The sequence below is a fragment of the Coturnix japonica genome, chromosome 2 (assembly GCF_001577835.2).
Source record: "Coturnix japonica isolate 7356 chromosome 2, Coturnix japonica 2.1, whole genome shotgun sequence".
NCBI classification, from domain to species: Eukaryota; Metazoa; Chordata; class Aves; order Galliformes; family Phasianidae; genus Coturnix; species Coturnix japonica.
Genome location: NC_029517.1, coordinates 75,345,793 through 75,366,352, shown reverse-complemented (window position 1 = coordinate 75,366,352; position 20,560 = coordinate 75,345,793). Strand labels below are relative to the sequence as shown.

Below are 20,560 nucleotides of genomic sequence, written 5' to 3'. Positions count from 1 at the left end.
TAACTGTATCAGCTAAGGTGACTAAATTTCATCACACCAAATACAAACATTTTAGGGAAGTAAAGCAAGTTTCTGTAATAAGCTAAGGTAGAATGACAGCCATTAGAATAATATGAAAGACTTAAATGTTATGAGGTTTCCAAAACGTACAAATGTGCAATGAAGTCAAAATTTTACATCTGTACATGCAAAGTCCTTTTTCTAAACTGAGTGTAAGTTTGCTGGTATCAAAAATAAAGTGCAAGTTCATTTGGACACTTGCTGCAGTTTGTCATTTTTGCCAAGTTAATTAGCGTACTGACCACATTCACACAAATGGTCACTACAAGTAACTATCAGCTCTCTCTGGCCAAGGTACAACGCGTAAGTGTTTAACCTTTGGCATCCAAAGACAAGAAAAAAGTATTATGCTTACTACAACCACACACTTGAAAATGCAAGATGAAAACCGTCATCAAGTTCTCTGTTTCCCATTTTTCCAAGCTAACTTCTTGATCTTATTTCCTCCAACTCTCCTGTATTTAGGCAAGTCTGATTGAGAATTTCAGCATATGCTCTTGTACTCAGCAAACAGCAACCCTCAAAGTGGCTATCAGCAGTTTGGCTCCCAGAGTTTTTACTATCTCTGAACTGAGCCAAGACAGTGATTTACCCAGGATATGCAATACAGCTAAACAACACAAAATACTTTCAAAACACACAGGCAGAAACACATTAAAAACTACCTTTATTCTAACACAAGTTATTCGCTTACTCTTGTACTTATGTTAAAAGCAATGTAAGACATTGATTGCTTATTTACATTCTAGTTACAATAAATTTAATTTCAATATAATTGAAGTGACCCTAAAGTATTACCACATTGAACTATTTGGCAAGTTTATGCCTTGCAATAAGCAACCAAACATAAACTAATTGCTTTGTACCCAGTCTCACACTAAAAACCAAAAGTAAACCAATCCCTTCTCATAATCTAGTAAGTCTATTTACTCTTTTTATACCCCTGCTTACCAAATACAGGCTGTTCTACAGATATAAAACAGTCTAAGACTCTTCAAGTCATAAGACACACACCTTTAGGAAAGACATCTAAATGAAAAGAACAGAACCAAGAACAACATACCTCCTTCCACTGTCAGCTAACTCTTAAGGTGCAATTTACAATATTACACAGTTACAAGTATTAGCTTGGGCGGAAACTTAAAAATTCTCTTTCAATTTTTACTTTTATGTCTTTAAAGTTTATATAAACTGTTTCTTGGAATATATAATATTCTTTTTTTGCAAGTTGTTTTTTGTTGTGGGTTTTGTTTGTTTGTTTGTTTTTTAACTTCTCAAATATCACAAATCTTAAAGGACACAGCCTCCACTCCAGCACATTTATTTTTGACAGGGTGGAAAGAGGCAGGAGAAATAATTCTATTTCGCCCCTGTAATCGTTTGCACTGATCATTTCTGATTTCTAAGACATCAATATCAAGCTATGCTCACGTGGTGAACAGTTTAAACAGTTACTAGTTTACCTTAATGGCAACATCTTCACTCATGGCTTTACAACTTCGGTATTCTTCTTCTACCTTCTTTCTGCGATTTACTACTCCAATGGACAGTTTCTAAAGCTCTATAAGGAACACACTTCTACCTTAATTCATGTACCAATAACTAAGCCAGCAACTGGAAAAACAAATGTTATTCCACCCAGATAAAGATAGAAAAATACAGATTAATTTAAACAAGGAAGTAACGGGAAATTGCAGTTTCCACACATTCTTAAGTGATGCATAACTATGTTCACTAAAAGCCTTTTAACTGACGTTGTTCTAACTTGCATGTCCAATTTCAAGGATTTTTCCAAAATATGACAGTTCCTCAGAGCGTAAAGAAAGTTTCAGTGTGCTGCTTTTTTATTTCTCTCTGCTTATTCTTTTACTGATTCTCAACACTGTTCCATTGCTTCTTGATTTCAGCTTTACCCATATCTTTCTTGAGCAAAGATTCCTAATGACAGGAATCTCAGTACAGTAATGCAACAGCTGATATAAAATGAACAAGTATGTAAGTGCTACCTCATAAACAAAGGCTAAGTTTAGAAAAGGTAAATTTTCCTGGTACATCTACACAGTCTTCTCCACTGGAAGCTGAAGTTAACTTCTGTAAATAATAATGATCTACCAACTAAAGTTTCCTACCAGTCTCACCATACTGACATCAACTCTGTAAACAGGAGACCACATCCCCAAAATAAGTATACTTCTGAAGCGAACATGTCTTCTCTAATTTGAAATCTCACGTCTTTCTGTGTTGCAAACAAACACGGGGTGATTTATCTTTTTTTTTTTTTCATTTGTTTTAAACTGAGTGTGCAGTGATAAGCCTTATAGTTTCTTAAAATACTGACTGTTTTCAGTGCTTGTACTACAGAAAAATGAAGGCAGCTGACATGAAGAAAAACAACAGTGAGTGCAGAGAAAAGCAAGTCAAGATAAGAGCACACTGAAGAGGACTAAGGAAGGCTTTGACAAAAAAGTGACCCTCAGAAACAGTTTATCTGTACTCCCACTCTGTGACTTAAAATATCTAAGGCTGCAATCTGAATTCAAAAAGAAAACAAAAAAAACCACATGCCTGGGTAGACAACATGGATCAAGGTGCATTTACTGAATTAGTGAGGAAGACGGAGCTGATGAAAATGAGGGAGAGCCAGTCATGAAAGCAGAATGGCAGATACATGATATGCCAAACAATGTACCTTGCTTTTTTTAAAAAGCAAATTCAGCAGCAGTAACAGCAAGGAATCATACTGAATTCGATTTAGCAAGAATAAACACAGAAGGCTCTGGAAATATCCTGAGCCAGTTCAGAGATCCTACTTGCCCTGTAAGGTCAATTCCTACAGAGAAAAAAAAATAAAATAAAATCTAAGAACCCTTACCAATTTACCCAGTAAAAAACCAATTTTGTAAGTTAGAATACTGATCCTACAGATTTAAACCAAGAAAATTTTGGTCTGGTTTTACAGTTCATTTCAGTCACAGTACCACAGAATCATTAAGGCTGAAAAAGACCTCTAAGATCATCTGGTCCAACCATCCACCCACCTACCAACAATGTTGCCCACAAACTGCGTTCCTTAGTACCACATTCCTTAGTACCAATCCACACATTTCCTGAGGAGCTACAAGGACAGTCACTTAACCTCTTCCCTGGGCAGCCTATTCCAGTGCCTGATCACTCCTTTAGTGAAGATGTTTTTCCTAATATCCAACATAAACCTCCCCTGGCACAACTTAAAGTCATTACATCTTGTCCTATTGCTAGTTACCTGGGAGAAGACACTGATCCTCACTTCACTACAAACTCCTTTCAGGTAGTGCTCTCTACAATTAAGATCTCCCTTGAGCCTCTTTTTCTCCAGACTAAACAATCCCAGTTCCTCCAGCTTTGGGAGGCCTCATAAGGCTTGTATTCCAGACCCCTCACCAGCTTTGTGACCCTTGAACACACTCCAGAGCTTCAATATCTTTCTTGTAGAAAGGGGCCCAAAACTGAACACAATACACAAGATGAGACCTCACCATAGCTGTACACAGGGAGACAAGCACCTCCCTGCTCCTGCTGGCTATGTTTGAACATCTAAATGTCAGTACAAACCACTCTCCATCATAGTACCATTTAGTGCACCAAAGCACACAAATTCATACTGACCTGTTAAACATAAAAAGCAATTTTCATTTATAACAATGTTTGCACTGAAAGTTTCCACATTGCTCTTGGAGACTGGTGAGTCTTATCTCTAAGTAGTACTAATGTTTACAAGCGTCAGCCAGTCCTGACTAGAATCTCTTCCCAACAGCTTACTAATTTCACAGCATCTTCCATCTCCGTACTTCTGCAAGAGAACAGCCTTGTTAAAATCTAAATAGGGATTCACGCATGATTTTTCCTGGTTCAACTAAGATATCTAAACTGTGAAAGCACAATCTTATAGCAAAAAAAATAAATTATACTGTACAAAAGGAGGTTCGTATAAATTCAGCTAAATTTTAGCAAGTTTTTAATCACTTTTAATCTCCAATGGCCGCCAAGAGGCAAGAGTGGTACAAAAGTGAAACATCGTAACATCTTAAGTGAAACAAAAGTTAAAACTGATGCACATGCCTAATAGCCACTCCTAAATCTTATTATCTCACACCATTAGGTCTTAAATCTAAGCCTTCACCTAATGAAATCAATTTTAATCAATTTACTTAAGTATATTTTTGCATTTCTCTTCCTACTAGTGATGGCACACCCACAAAGGCACGCTTTCAGAGATTAAAAAATTTTGATAATAGACAGTACAAGAACAGATTGCTTTCTTAAGAAAATGCAAGTTTTTCAGTAAGTGTTTTAAACTGTATATCGAAGTTTCTTCCTTGACTACCTGTAACATTTGCTTATGATATTACTATCATGAAAAACAAGATAGAAAGAAAAGCACCCAACAAAAATGGTTTACTATTAATCTTTCTTTGTTCCCCATCCTCCTCAATTAAGTCCTCCAAACTTCAGATAAACTTTCCAGATTTTTTATTTTTAGACAGAATTCCAAGTTTCCAATGCTGTGACACTAGATGAAATGAAGAATTTACATATGAAATTAAGCTTAAATTACAGAGAAAGGCAAGATGAACCTCATATAGCTAAGTACTCATAATGCAAAGAGTTCTTAAATTTATGTTCCAATTCTGCAGTTACATTCAAGTAAAGTTCTAAGTTACAGCACTACTTAAGCACATATCAGTGCAGGACAACTTCGCTACTTAATTACTTAACTCTGTCTGTAACTCTGTAACTCTGTCTCAACTATGCTGTAAAGTAATCAATAGTCTATCTGTGGTAGTTACTCCATTTCTTACAACAAAAACTTACTTAAAAAAAAAAAATAAAAATACAAGTGAAAGCTCAATGATTCTCTTTAACTTTCCAAGCATTGAATATTCTTCCATTTGCCTTTTTCTTAAGAAAAATAAACAAAAATGAACCCTATACAGGTTACAATTTTTACCAAGGTCACTGCAGCGCCTGCCTACTCCCTCAGATACACCAAGTTAAGGCTGCACAGTGAGTACTAAGGCACAACCACCATCCTGCTACCTTATCTAATCCACTCCTGCCCTCAGCAACTTGGAAAATACTGCTTAAAAAGCATAATATAGCACAATATGCATCAGTACTCATCTACACCATACTGACAGTTTCCAATCTTCACATCAGTCATGCATTTTTATTTTTTTTTTAATGTTAAAATGTGTGTAAGCGAGACATCTTTGAAATGATGTCATCTACTAGGAAAATTTAAAAAAGAAAAAAAAAACCCCAAAACAACAGCAACAACAAAAAACCAACCAAAATTTAAATGTCAGAGAAGACTTTAGGTATAACCAATCCATATAACTACTGGTTTCCAGTATGTGACTCATCATTAAACTGGGCCTTACTGAAACAAGTGTAACTATGTAGAACTGAACACTAGTTGAGAAAGTTAACAGATGAAAAGCAGTACTAAGAGATCTTAATGTACAAATTGTAAGAAAATACTTTTTTAAGTTCGGTATCTGAGATAACTTTTTCAAAGCACCCAATATTATCTCCCTAACAGTATAGCTAGAATGCCCTACATTACACCAAGATGGAGAATAAATCAAATTCAAAAAAGTCACCCTCAGATCAGCATCCAAATCAGAGTATGCATCAATATAGCTTAAATTAATTTCCATGCTTTATAGAGATGCAATGAAATTTTCTCATGCAGTGAAGAAGTGAAAGGAGGATAACTTAGTTGAGCCAGCACAATCAATTTGTCACTCAAGCAGTGAAATGTGTACATCTAATCCAGATGCCTAAACTATAAACTATTCTCAGTATAGAATAGACAAATGAAAAAGTTTCCTCCAGAGGGGTAATTCAGCTCAGAAGCCCAGTTCAGTTGTTCCGAGTTGTTGTGAAGTTACTAGGTTGCATATATTCAGTTGAGAAAACAAGATCAAGTTGTCAAAATTAGACAACAAACTAGGATTCTAAAGTTAAGTACAGAAATTGCTCTCTAGATTCATTGTATTCCCTACACTGCCACAGGACAGCAGTCTTTCGTGTTTAAATCATACCTCAAATACATCACAACAGTAAGATTGGTTACATCTCATAATCTTAAGAGCCAAACCAAGTAAGACAGACATAAAATAAGAAATCTGGTAACAACTCCTAAGAAACAAGAAAAATCACAAAGCACAGGGAAAGACTACTTTACAGCAGTTGCCAGCAGATACCAAGTGCCAATGCAACACACTCCTTACCATCGAATGACAGTACTGCAGCAGCTCACTACCAGCATATCTGGAGCAAAAACCATGTACCATGGTACTGAAGACGTACTTTACTAATTCCTCAAAGCAAATGTATTCTTAACACACCCTGTATCTCATAAGTACCAACTTAAAGTATTACAACAATTCAGCATAACGAACGGTATTTAGCATAATTTAAGTTACACAGCCACCAGTTATTTCTGCTCCCCATGAAAACCATTTGGCAGGACTAAGAGGATGGTCCTAAGACGGATTTTTTTTTTCTAGACTAGCATTGCATTAGGTATGTATTAAAGTGATGATATATGAAAGCATTTATTGACAAAAGGCTATTAAGGAAGTCAGTAACAAACAAATGAAAACAAAGTAAGGTGAAACAAGTAAATAATCTATAATCGCCTAACTCTTGAAGATGAATTAAGCTCACATTCCTCTCTTGTCAAAGGCACAGCTGGAGGACTTAAAGTGCAGGGGACAGCAAGTGAGCCTAGAAAGGAAAGGAATATGCCAAAGGAAAAAGAGGTGAGATGACAAAGAAGATTTTTAAGACAAGAAAGTAAGATCAAAAGGGAAGGGGAAAAAAAAAAATCACGGTGAAGGAAATATGGGAGGAAGAAAGCTGAAACAGGAAAGGTGATAAGGGAATGGTGATGATTAAGAAATAGGGCTGAAAAGGAAATAAGGATTGGAAAAGGATCACAATAAGGACACAGCTTTCAGTGGCAGACAAAGTTACTGGGAGACAAAGGAGGTGATTAGCTGCAATGACAAACAACTGCAAGACTTGCCATCTGGATGGCGGCAATAAATACATGAACAAACAAACAGGTAAGAGGTTATTTGGGGGGGGAGAGAGGGGTGAGAAAGGGAGGAGGGTTGGGAAACTCTCCCTGGGAACACAACATTAGGGAGCTACAAGGGAAAACCTGGGGCACAGTCCTTGATAAAGCTGAGGAAGATAACAACAATGGAAATAAATACTTTAGAGATGACAGTAAGGGGTTGGGTGGGTACACAAGAGAAATTTGGCTACAACCACACGGGTCCTATATAGATCTGAGTGCTACTAGTTTTGAGATGGAAACAACAGAATGAAAGGTAACCACGTGAAGAATAAAGGAGAAAAGAGAAGTGAAGACAGACAAAAAACTAACACTGGTGATGAGACAAGCTACGGGAAAAGCTCCAGAGGCCTCAGGATAGAATAGATGAGGCCTAGAATGAACACGGCCTGGGCATACAGTCCTAGGGCCAGTGAGAAGGCAGAAGAGGTGTAGGGCTCTGGAAAGAAGGGCCCGAAGGGTCAGGATCTGAGAGATGTAAGTCTAAAGCAACGACCGTGGCGGTCCAGGCCACGTGCCGGGAAGGGCTGGGAGGCGGGAGGGAGGTCGGGCCGACCTCGATAGGGGAGCGGGCAGGGCAGACAACAGGCAGATCTGTGAGGCGAGGGTTGCCGGCAGCGCGGGCCCTCGCGGTCCGGCGGGGTGATGTAATTCCAGTGCGTAGTTAGAGGCCTCCCGCACCGGCCCGCAACTTCGAGGCCGGAGCTCCGAACCCGTCAGACAACGACTCCCGCTGTCTCTGGAACGCGGTGTACGCCCGGTAGAAGAAAGGCGGGCGGGCAGGTCGGCCAGGCCCAGCCCCTCCTGCTCCCGCGCTCCTCGCTGTATGACTCAAAGCCGGGCCACGCTTCGTTAAGCCCTTGTCGCCTTGGCCCAGCTGAGCTTCCCCACCCGGCCCGGCTGCGTTGCTGGCCTGGCTGCGACACAGCACCGCGGCCTCCCGCACTCACCAGTATCGCACGTCCCGCAGAGTCAGGCCGCGTCCGCCCGCCCCTTCCGCTACCGCCGAGCCCAGATCCGCCACCGCCTCCCCTCAGCACGGCTCAGAAAGCGAGAAGGCACCGCCCCCCTTAGCTTGGCTCGGAGCGACCCACGGCGTGGAGAGGACCCAACCCGTGGGTAGACGCGAAGTCTACCCAGCCCGCTGCCGCCTCCTCTCCTCTCCCTAAAGGCGGGCAAAGGGCTAGCAAAGACAGCGCAGCAGAACCTCTCCCCACCTAAGCCACCGGAAGAGATCAGCGTAGTTTGAGCCTCGAGTCCGGAACTAAAAATAACCGGCAGCCACGGCGCCCGCGCGGGGAGGAGTTGCCCTTTGGTTGTGCTGCTCTCCACAAGCCTGCCTTCTCCGGCTGCCCCGGCGGAAATGACAAAGGCAGGTGTGTGTGCAGCCGGAAATGACAACGGCGCAGTCGTTCAACAGGGTCGCGTTGATGGTCCGAGTCTTCTGGCCTGTACGTTTTACTGCCCTAAAGGGTCATCCTGCTTGGCCCCCCAGAGTTAGGCCGCTTCTAGAGCCATCAGGTGCACTCATTTTCCAGTCTGAAATGCTAAGACTTGTATCTGCTCATGATGAAATCGCAAATGCTTTTTTATTTATTAGATACTAATTCTTAGCTTGTCCTAGGCCACTGAATTACGTGGTATCCAGTGTTAAAGTTACAATGAACACTGAAGAAAATCCCCATCTGACATTACCAAATTAAACTGCTCTCATCTGAACGGCATCAAGAGTCACTAGTTTCGAGTAAACACTGAATTGAAAAATGGCAGTTAAAGAGAAATGGTCACAATGACCTAAATATAATTAGAAATTGTAATGTTATTGTGAATTTCATGAAAAACAAAAAAACAACTCAGAAAACAACATTGCGGAGAGAATAGGGTAGAAATTCTTTGAAAGAAAAGTTTAATCATTCAGTTTGTGAGCTGACGGGGAGATGCTTGAAGGTCTGATAGAGAAATAGATCATGAACTAAATAATGATGTTTGTGATCTTTGAACAAATGTATATGAATTTAATGCAAGATAAAATAAAAACTGCTAGTTTTTGTATCATTGTCACATGGATTACAAGAGGGGCAGTTAATTTTCAAAAGCATGGGATGGATAATGCAAAATCATGCCAAAATTAAGCCAAGTTATTGAAATCAAGGTTTTGGAAAAGTAATGCTTTGGACTCTGTCCTGCCTTATAATTCCGCAGTCCTCAGGAATAAACATTCATGGTACTGTGATGTAAAGGAGGAGGGTGGGATTAATGTATCCTCTGTATTTTGCTTCATCATGGCTCTCTGTACTGTATCCTCCCAAACTATGGGGACTTTCCTTGCCAAGATGAAGTCAAATGCTGGTCTGAATTATACCAAAAGATACTTAAAGCAACTTGCATGGAATCATTAAAAAAGTTTTTTATGAAGAATTCTGCCCAGAAAAGTTTTTTATGAAGAATTCTGCCCATAAGGAGCACTAGCTCCTTATGAAGAGAGAAATGGGGAAGCAACAGAGAGAAACAAAAGATTTCTTTGTTCTCCAAAATGTTTCACTTGCATGCTGGCTCCAGCAGCTTCACACCATTTTCAAAAACTGGCCTTAGAATCATAGAATCGCCAAGGTTGGAAAACACCTAAAAGATCATCCAGTCCAACCATTCACCTATAACCAATAGCTCTCACTAAACCATGTCCCTCAACACAACATCCAGTCGTTCCTTGAGCACCCACAGGGTTGGTGACACCACCACCTTCCTGGGCAGTCTATTCCAGTGCCTGAACACCCTTTCTGAGAAGTAATATTTCCTAATGTCCAGCCTGAATCTCCCCCGCTGCAGCTTGAAACCATTCCCTCTGGTCCTATCACTAATGACATAAGAGAAGAGGCCGACCCCCAGCTCACTACAACCTCCCTTCACGTAGTTAGAGAGAGCAATAAGGTCTCCCCTGAGCCTCCTCTTCTCCAGGCTGAACATTCCCAGCTCCTTCAGCCTCTCCTCATATGGCCTGCTATCCAGCTTGTCCAGATCCCTCTGTAGGGCCTCACTACCCCCAGGCAGATCCATGCTCCCAGACAACTTGGTGTCAACTTACTGAGGGTGCACTCAATACCCTCATCCAGGACATCAATAAAAATACTGAAGAGGACAGGCCCCAGCACTGACCCTGGGGAACACCACTCATGACTGATTGCCAGCTGGATTTAATTCCATTCACCACCACTCTCCAGCCAGCTCCTTACCCAGCCAAGAGTGTACCCATGCAAGCCATGGGCTGCCAGCTTCTGCAGGATAAGACTGTGGGAGACAGTGTCAAAGGCTTTGCAGAAGTCTAGGTAGACCACATCAACAGCCTCATCCACCAGGTTAAATTCAAGCTGGGCTTTTGCCTTTCTGATCTTCCCTCTACACATCTTAACAGCTTGTTTGTATTCATTCTGAGTTGCCCATCCCTCCTTCCACAGGCGGTAGATTTTCTTTTTCTCCCCGAGCCTCAAGAATAGCTCCTTATTCATCCTACACCAGTCTTCTTCCCCACCAGCTCATTTTGCAGCTCAGAAGGACCACCTGCTCCTGCACCCTTAAGACTTCCTTCTTGAAGAGCAACCAGCCATCTTGGACCCCTTTACTCACTAAGACTGAATGCCAGGGGACTCCCCCTACTAGTCTCTTGAACAATTCAAAGTCCACCCTCCAGAAGTCCAAGGTAGCAGTTTTGCTATTCCCCCTCCAGGCTCCACCAAGAATTGAGAGATCTACTATTTCATGGTCACTCTGTCCAAGACAGCCCCCAGCCTCCACATCTCCCACCAGACCTTCCCTGTTTGCAAACAGCAGGTCTAGTGGGGCAACTCCTCTTGTGGGCTTTCTGACCAGCTGCATCAGGAAGTTGTCCTCTATGCATTCCAGAAACCTCCTAGACTGCTTCTTCTGCACTGTGCTGTACTTCCAGCATATGTCAGGGAAGTTGAATTCCCCAAGAGGAAAAGGGCTGGCAACCGTGCAGCTCATGCCAGCTGCTTATAGAATACCTTATCTGTTTCTTCCTCCTGATTTGGAGGTCTATAACAGATGCCCACCAGGATGTCTGCATTGTCAGCCCTTCCTCCAATCTTTACCCACTGGGACTGAGGCCTTCTTAAAGTTTGAACTCAAAACCCTTAGTCAGTTAAGTGCTTGAAAAAATACTTCCCTCTAGTAATACCTTCACCACTGGTAAAGTGGCCACAAGCAAAACCACAGACATAGCTCTTCTAATGAAACAGCTCTGGTTTAGTGTTGTAGAACGGCGGGAGAAAAGCAAACGATCACACCTGTCATTGACATATGATCAGCTAATCTCGTTTATTCCTTGGTTGCGTGTACCTTTATAATATGGATAATTAGCTCATACATATTGCAAAAGTGGAGCTCATCATTGGTTCCCAATTACATACCATCCCCAAGTATCTTTGCAACTTCTTGTTATCATCCTGAAAGTTACTCCCTTGCTCAGTTCACAAAACCATGGCTAGTTTCTCACCATCACAGGTCATCCTGTTGTTCTTGCTGTCCTTGCAGGTGGTATGGCTGTTTGTTTAACTGCACCATGTTTACGACCCTTCTCAGCTAACCAGCTGTAAATAAAACTCTCTACAGTTTAGTACTTGAGAAGTGCTGTCTGAGAAACTGGTGTAATGCAGACCATAGACACATCTGTCAGTTGGAAGGCATCACGGTGCTTATATTAATTTTGCCCATGCAGACATACTTTGTAAATGTCATTCTTAGGCATGATTAAGTTTCTGTTTTGCCAGCATGGTAGAGTCGAGTCAGTGTTAGTCATTCTCTGTGTTGTGTTATTGTGGCCAGCTCTGCACAACATGGTAAAGATGAGGAAGGATGAGAGCAAACAAAATAGTCTGGGGGAGATGGAACCAAATCCAATGGACTGATATAATATGAGGACTTTCTTTCTCCAGTCTTGGAAAGTAAGTTTTAGTCACGTGTTCTCAAGTATTTGTATTTATACAAAGGAAAAGCTATCGTTAGTTTAAAATCCTAAAAGGGGAAGATACAGTAGTGGAATTAATATGGCTGAGAAAGACCACTAAGATTACCTAGTTCAACTATCAACACATCACCGCCATGCCCATTAAACTGTGTTACTCAGAGCTATATCTACCCTTTTCTTGAAAACCTACAGGGATGGTGACTCCACCACCTCTGTGGGCAGCCCATTCTAATACCTCAATTTCCCTGAGGCCTTTTTCCTCAATATCCAACCTAAATCTTCCCTTGGACAACTTAAAGTCATAACATATTATCATATCACTAGTTACCTGGGAAAAGACGCTAACCCTCACCTTGCTACAACCTCCTTTTCAGATAGCTGTAGAGAGCTAAGGTCTCTCCTGCACCTCCACTTATCCAGACTAAACAATCCCTGTTTCCTCAGTTGTTCCTCATAAGACTCATGTTCCAGACCCTTCACCAGCTTCGTTGTTCTTCTTTGGACATCCTCCAGTGCCTCAGTATTTTTCTTGTTGCAAGGGGCTCAAAGCTGTACATAGTGCTTGAGTTCCTGTACTCACCAGAGCTGAGTACAGAGGGATATAGTTTCTAGGCCCTATGATGCTATTTCTGTTACAATTGCCCAGGATGCCATTGGTTTACCTGGGCACACTGCTGGCTCATGTTCAGTTGCCTGTCAACTAACATCCCCAGATCTTTTCCCTGTGTGTAGCTTTTCAGCCACTCTGCCCCAGGCCTGTAGGGATGCATGGAGAGGCCATAACCAAAATGCAGGAGACAGCACTTGGTCTGTTAAAAGCTGATACAATTGTAACATTATTCACTCATACACATACTGAAAAAATAAATCCAGTTTCAAGGTAAGTGGTCACAGAAAGAAAAAAGGAAATGAATACCAATGTAAATATCACTTTTCTTTTTTCCGTAGCAAAATGTTTACTGTATTTTAAATTATCTGGTGGAATTTACGTGCATGACATGAAAGGGGAGACATTTCCTTTAGAAGAAGCAGCCACCAAAATATCAAGGACAAATTTTATGGGAGAAATTAACTGCAGAATGAGTTTACAAAGCTGCTGAGAGGGGTCTGCTTTCAATTTCCACAAATCTCTCACTTGTTACAGTGTTCTACTATACACTGAGACTGTGCTAGAGTTCACAGGAATATATGATGAAAAAGTAGCTAATAGCAGAGAGTCTACTGCTGAACTTGCTTCTGTCATAAAAATTAGTGCAGAGCTGTGCTACAGAGATTCCTGAACATATTCACACTTTTTAACCAGTGAGAAGGTGCTTAGTATTTTTAATTAGTATTTTTAATTTCTTTGGCCATACTTGCATGCTCACAAAACGGGACACAAGTTTGAAACTCTCCCTCAAAGAAATCTTACCAGTAGTCAAAGTTTCTCACTAACCAATACATTTATTTGATTAATTATAGGTTATTTTTTATAAACATTACAGAAGCATAAGTGTAACTACTAAAAGTTTTCAGTCCTTAGTGTGTTTAATGATTTTATATATGCAAATCTGACTATTCTTAAAGGTCTACATTAGTTACTGTTATTTTCATCTTGGCTACTTAGTCCAATTTCAAAGCATACAACCGGTCGGTGGGCACTAAGAATGTTAATATGATCTGTTTGGAGCAATAAAGTGATAGAGATGCAAAAATAAGTTATTATGAGGACATGCAAGGTAGGTGAAGAAGGGACAGAAGATGTTTGGCTGGAAAAAAAAAAATCACTCAGGTGTAGATTTAGCACTAAGCTGGTGGCACAAACTTTGCTGTGCCTGTAAGTTTGTGACATGACTGGAGCATATAGCAGGAAAGAGACTACAACCACCTACGCTAGCATGATAAATCTTCCAGTACACATGGAAAAAAAAAAAAAAAAAAAAAAAAGTTTGATCAGTTTCCTAATAGGTTTTGTTTTCCTTAATATTGCACTGCATAGGTGTAGTCTGATAAAGTTACCACATTCCATGCTGTGGAGTTAAGTCTGCTAGCAACTGTTTTCAAGCATATATTTTTTAATTAGTTTTGATAGGAGCATGTTATATTTTCTTTCCCTATGGTAAGGTACTTCCTGAGTCCCAGGGTGAAGGTTAATCACATCTGACTGTGACACTGTCAGTGGTGTGACTCAAATATTCAGACCTAGAAGTAAAAAGATTCTCATAGTCCAAAAGCATTTTTATTTTTTTTATTTATTTATTTTTTCCTGCACTGGGACAAGCAGTATGGAATATTTTGAATTATCCATCTGATTTTATCACTGTGAAGGGTGTATTTATGTGTGGAAGTCTATTTGGCACTCTGTTCCAGCCAGTTCTAGAAGTACAGCAAATTTCTTTGCTATCAGTTCTTGAGAAAAGATGAACCGAGGGCTATTCAGAAATGGAATACAACTAAATGATATCAGATCAGTCAAACTTCTAAGGAATTTGGAAATGAGTTTGGCACTTGCCTAAGTAAAGATTTTTTCTTGCTACAAGTCAGAGTAACATTTTTGGAATTTGGTAAAGTTGCATAGTTGTCTGGATACTTTTCATGTACATAGCGGATAAGGATGTCTTAACACATGTTTTTTCATTTTTCTTCATAACCAGAATACTTGGTACTCCAATGTGCATCCTCAAGTTCTGACAAGAGTTTGAATTTTCAGATAGTCCATTCACAGCAACCTTCAGTAGTCTTGTGTATCAAGAGTTTGTACCAGAACAGTTTCTGTATATCTTCTGCATTCTTGTGAACTGTATTATGATTATGTTTTTACATCCAGAAAGTAGCTTAAAATATGCCCCTACTCTTTTCACTCTTAAATACCATCAGAAGCCTATGGAAGGTATTCTTTATTCCTAGGGTAAAAACAAAGTTTCACCCCTTACCTAAACAGACTGCTTTCTCAGAAGTCTTATTACCTCTTGATCCTATTAGTGCTTTGTGTTCAAATCTAAACAATTTAAAGGAGAAATGCTTTCAATAACCTCTTTATAAAATACTTAACAGTCATTTTCTTTTCTAGGAGAAGGTTGGTGTGGATGATTGTACAAACTACTGCAGATCCCAATAGATGTACATTTTCAGGAGGTTCCCCCTCCCCCAACGTTGATACAATAATCCTTCTTTTCTTCCTTTTTTGTCCCTCTTCCCCTCTTAAGTCTTCATACTGTTTGACATGAGGCATATTACTTGACCTGAAAGGAAATAGTTTGTCTACAAGTACTAGAGACTAAGTTTTGTTTTGTTTTCAGTCAAAGCATTGTGGAGATCTATAAATTTGCCTTATTTACCAGGAGAATGCTCTTCTAAAGTAGGAGCAGACGCAAGTGTTTGCACCTGTGCTCCCTGCATGAGCAGACAAGGTAGAGCCATCCTGTACTCTTACAGGCCAGACACTTAGGAGATGGCATCCTTTGAACTAGGCTGCTTCCTGAGAAGTGATTTTGTTTCTTTATGAAGAGAATACGTGCCTAATGCCAGATAGAAGGTCTCAAAACAAAGCAAAATTGAGCTTAAATAGCTTTCTGTGGTGATCTGCTGGTCTTTGTGTATAGCATCAAATCTGTTAATTATTAGTCTGTTTCAGATTTAAGGAACAACACAATTGCTTCTAAAAATACCTAACTATTTCTATTAAGTTACATTGCTGTACAAATGCTTCTGAAGATTGTTTGGCTATATTGAATATTTCTGGCAGATCTGTTTTTCTGAATGATTCAGTCAAGAGTGTTTGACTTAGTCTGTAAGTGACTGTTCCCATTTCAGCACTTAATTCCTCCATTTAAACTGACCATAGTCAGTTCCTCGATCTGAGAACTTCCCCCCTTTGAACTACTAGGTGACAACAGGTATATTTTTGCCCTTACTGTTCCCTCCTCAGGAGTTGTAAGCCAAGATACAATAAATGCCGAACAGAACATTCAGGGAAGGGACAAATGGTTGACTACAGTATTTAAATGTACTAAAAAAAAAGCTATGGATTTTGCAGCTTTTCTGTTGAGTGGTGTAACAACTAGACAGACCAATACAATAGGAAAAGGTGCTTCAAAAACAGCATAATAACAGAAGGATTAGCATGAGAGAAAGGTGCTATAAAAGAAAGATTCCAGATTCACAGAAAAAAGCTCCACCAAGAAAGGATATACAGAAAGAGGTCTTTCCCTAGTGGCAGTCAGCCCTTAAATGGGATCTAAGGGGTTCAGCCAATCTCCACCCCTTCCAGTCACAAAGCTGAATTGCCTTCACCTGCATTTCCAGGGCTGACCCAGTCCTTTCCCCAGGTGCTCAATCAATGGTTCAGGCTGTGACTCAATAGTTCCTATACAAGTGAAACATCTGAGTTTCAGAATTATCTATGATTGCTCATAAATCAGCACTACTATCTATCATGAACGTTTGCATAAGCTAATTGAAATAACACATTATCTATGTTTCCAAATTCAGAGGGACCTGGAAGATTCTATCTCTTCTTGTGTTGTCACCATTTGCCTTTTGATTTTGCGGAGGTCACATTGTTTTTCACAAACTTCTGCATGTGGAAGGTAGGCAGTGCAATAGCCATATATTGAATAAGAAGGCAGTCTTAAGAACAGCTGTGCTGATAAGGTATTTTGGTTAATCTGCTGCTCCTTCATTCACAGACAGCTGCAGGCCAGCATTAACATTGGTGAGCCCTCTTGCTGTCTGTGTTACAAGGATCAGCACAGGACTGTATTTGTCCTCCAAACTTCTGATTTTGCTTTTCTCTACCAAATGCTTTTCACCTGAACTATTGTATTGGAAGTCTGCAACGTTCTCAATTTCAGCATCATGATGAATGTCCTGACCACAACAGTAAGTAGCCTTCCAGAAAACAGTAGCTGCTGAAAACAAATGTATGTTTGATTCTAATCTCATCATCTTGCTATCTCTCCACCTGGGTGCTGTAGGTAGATTGCTGCTCACTATGATGCTTCAGTCTGTGGGCAGAAATGAGAACAGATTTGCAAAAGCACTTGTGGCTACTTAAGGGGCTATCAGAAAAGAGCATTGTGATATCAGACATATTGGTAAGAACGTCAGTCCTTCTGGCATCTTAGGTTTGTGGGTTTTTTCTCCAGAGGTTGGCAAACATTTTTAGGGGAGTGATCACAGTTTTTGTTAATTCTTTTACTGCTCAGGAACCTGGTAAATCAGTACTTGAGTGATGGTCTGAACAACAAATGATCTGAATTGGTGTATATAGGGGAACTGTTAGGTCACAGCTTGAACTGGGGATTAAGCACCTGGTGAGGGAACCTAGGCTGTCTTCTGAGAAGGAGAGCTGTATAGCCAGAAATCTCTTTACTAGGTGGGTGTATTCATCTCTTCTTTCTGCATATGACTATTGGCCTACCTATGAGTCCCAATATAACTAAGAACCTCTCAGAAACAATTTTGCCTTTTTGTGAGCAGAACAGTGCATAAACAGTATTGTAACAGAAGGGGCTCTTTGTCATCAACAGAAACCAAGCATAAGGTGGAATGATACAAAGATGGTAACAGATATTCAAAAGGTTATTTATAAGGAAAAACTCACCAATATGGATGCCCTTGCTAGGAAATGCTGAAGCAATCTCTACCAGGGAGCAATCTCCAAGAGACGCTTCCTTAGTGGTGGTCAGCCCTTAAATGAGGTCTAGAGGAGGTGGAGTCAAGCTCCACCCCTTCTGGGAGCACAGCTAAATTACTATCACCTGTGCTCCCACATCTGACCTGACACTTGCCTCAGCTGATTAATCAGAGGTTCAGGCTGTGATTACAAATTTCCCATACACCAAGACGGAAGTATTACAGCTGAAACCCAATAGTTAAAGTTATGACACTTAGTCTCTAGATTCTTAAGGTCTAGCACAACTAAGACCTTGATATACTATGAAGAAGAGTTAGCAAATATCAAAGTATATGTTTTCTGTGATTTCTGTCTAGATAAGATAAGTATCAGTAATTTGCATAATGAGGTAGCTGCCAGAAAGCTTTAATATTTCTATTTCAGAAAACTGAGGAAATCTAATGAATTATTATAGGTAGAAGACACATTTTGTTGATTAATCACAACCATCTTCACATTGTCATGAATAACCGACTTTTTTTTTAACCAACTTCATTTTTACTCAAATTTTATCGTGTGTTTTTTTCACGGTCAAGTACAAGCTTTTTCCAAACCTGGATAGCAACAAAAGATAAGCTTTTCTTTTTCTTGAAAAGAAAGGTAATTTACAAGTAAATTATAAAGGAATTAAAATTTCTGTTGCTAAATTAAACGAAGTACATTGTGTCACTTGTGATTTACGCTTCCAGTTATTTGTAATTACAGTTTGCTTTTATTGTTCAGTAGTATATGGTAGGTCTCCCATATATTTCAAAATTCACCTTGTGAAAAAAAATAATTATTATTTCTTCACAAAACAGAAGAATGCATAAAATGAATAATGACAATATTAGTATGTGGAATAAAACAAAATCCATTGTAACTATTCTGGCTGATAATTACAGGAAACAATGTCTCCACTCCTTGAAATCTGTCAGAGACTAAAATCTGGGGTTGTTTGGAACACCATATATGTAAAGATATTACCAAACCACAACTGCCCCCTTTTACAAGTAAACAAAAGTACCTGAAGTACTAACATTTATGTGTTTATTTTACTCTGATTTCCACATTTTAAATACCACAAGCATTTCTGGGCACAATGTATTCTTACTTAGCATTTATAGGTCTATTTATGTGAGCTGTAGTTATGTGACATGGTGTATGGGAAATCACAGCTTGAACCTCTGATTAATCAGCTGATGCAAGTGTTGGGTCAGCTGCGGGAGCACAGGTGAGAGTAATCTAGCTGTGCTCCCGGAAGGGGTGGAGCTCGACTCCACCTCCTCTAGACCTCATTTAAGGGCTGACCACCACTGAGGCAGTATCTCTTGGAGATTGCTCCCTAGTGGAGACTGCCCCAGCTTTCTGGTCAAGGCATTGACATTGGTAAGTTTTCTTTTGCAAATGACCTTTGAATTTTTACTGTTATCTTTGTTAACATCTTTATATTAGCCACCCTTACAAATGGAAAGGCAAATGTCTGGAGTTAATATGAACTGTTCAAGACCAGGTGCTATATCAAATGTTAAATGCTGTACTATGTGTGCCCCTTGGCTCTATGCAGATCAGTTCTTAATTCCTGCTGGGTTTATTTTTTTCATCTGGAAAAATAAAAAAGTGTAAACTTTGATCCTTTGACTAAAGCTTGGAAAAAGTTGCTTTTGTTCTGTATTATGGCAATTTTATTTAATTAGAGTATCAAAAACTGGCCCTACCTCTGCACTATTTAAGGCTATCTTATGCTAGTGAGGAAAATAATGTTGAATAGTACAAGTCATTCCCAAGGCAACTAATCCCTGAAGAACAGCACATAGAAACCTTTGAAAATAATTCTGATGATATTGAGGATGGCAGGTAATGCAGTTGCACTGTGAATGGATAATTCACAACCTGTGAAGTTGTAGGCTGAAAACGTTTCTTATCTAGGTATTGGCATTAACTACAATGTTGATTATTTCTTTTTATCATGCTGTGTAAGATGACATAAAACTGGGGCTCATTTTGACTAAGATGGTCTAGACACTGTTTTGAACTTGCTTAGGCTTTTCTAGACCTTGCTGTGTTCAAGAAAGCATTTGAAATAAAGCAGATGAATGCCTTTGTGTAATGAATTGTCTGAACTGGAAGTTTTACAACACATTAGAACACAATAAGATAGAATAAGATGCTGAATGCAATGTAGTTTTCCAGGTGAACACCTTTGGTTTTGTCTAATATATTCTTCTAAGGGAAACTGTTGTTCACAGCCTGAATCTGATTACCCATTTGAGGCAAGCGATGAGTCAGCTGTGGGTGCACAGGTGAAGGTAATTCAGCTGTGCTCCTGGAAGGGGTGAAGCTTGACTCCACCTCTCCTAGATCCCGTTTAAGGGCTGACCACCACTAAGGTAGCATCTCTTTCTGGAGATTGCTCCTTTGTGGAGTTGTTGTGGTAAGCTTTGACACTGAAGAGCACCCATCTTGAAGGCCTCAGAGTTGGTGAGTCCTATTTCTTGGTTACTCTCTGGCTGTTTATTTCCATCTATATTTGTAGTATTCTAGCTGTACATGATACTTGTATTATTTCTACCATACAGTACTGTCAGTATAGTTGATCAGTTCCTGGCAGTAGCTGGTGCCTCACAATCCAAACAAGTCCTCCATCGTTAGAGGTTCCACATACTCTTGCCAGATGTCTAGTATGAACATGCATGCTTGAGATACTACTGCTTTTTATCATAAATTTGAAAAACTGAATATTTCATTAAAAAAA

General features: G+C 39.8%; 1 protein-coding gene across 5 annotated transcripts in view; it reads right to left on the bottom strand.

Moving 5' to 3' along the window:
* CUL1 (cullin 1) overlaps positions 1-8,547 on the bottom strand; it is a 50,766-nt gene extending 42,219 nt beyond the window's left edge. For 2 of the 5 annotated variants that reach the window (XM_015854941.2, XM_015854943.2), the window contains exon 1: positions 8,407-8,547. The gene's annotated coding sequence lies outside the window, so the exon portion shown is untranslated. The other 3 variants (XM_015854940.1, XM_015854938.1, XM_015854942.2) reach the window with 2 other exon arrangements.
* Positions 8,548-20,560: the final 12,013 nt, after the last annotated feature.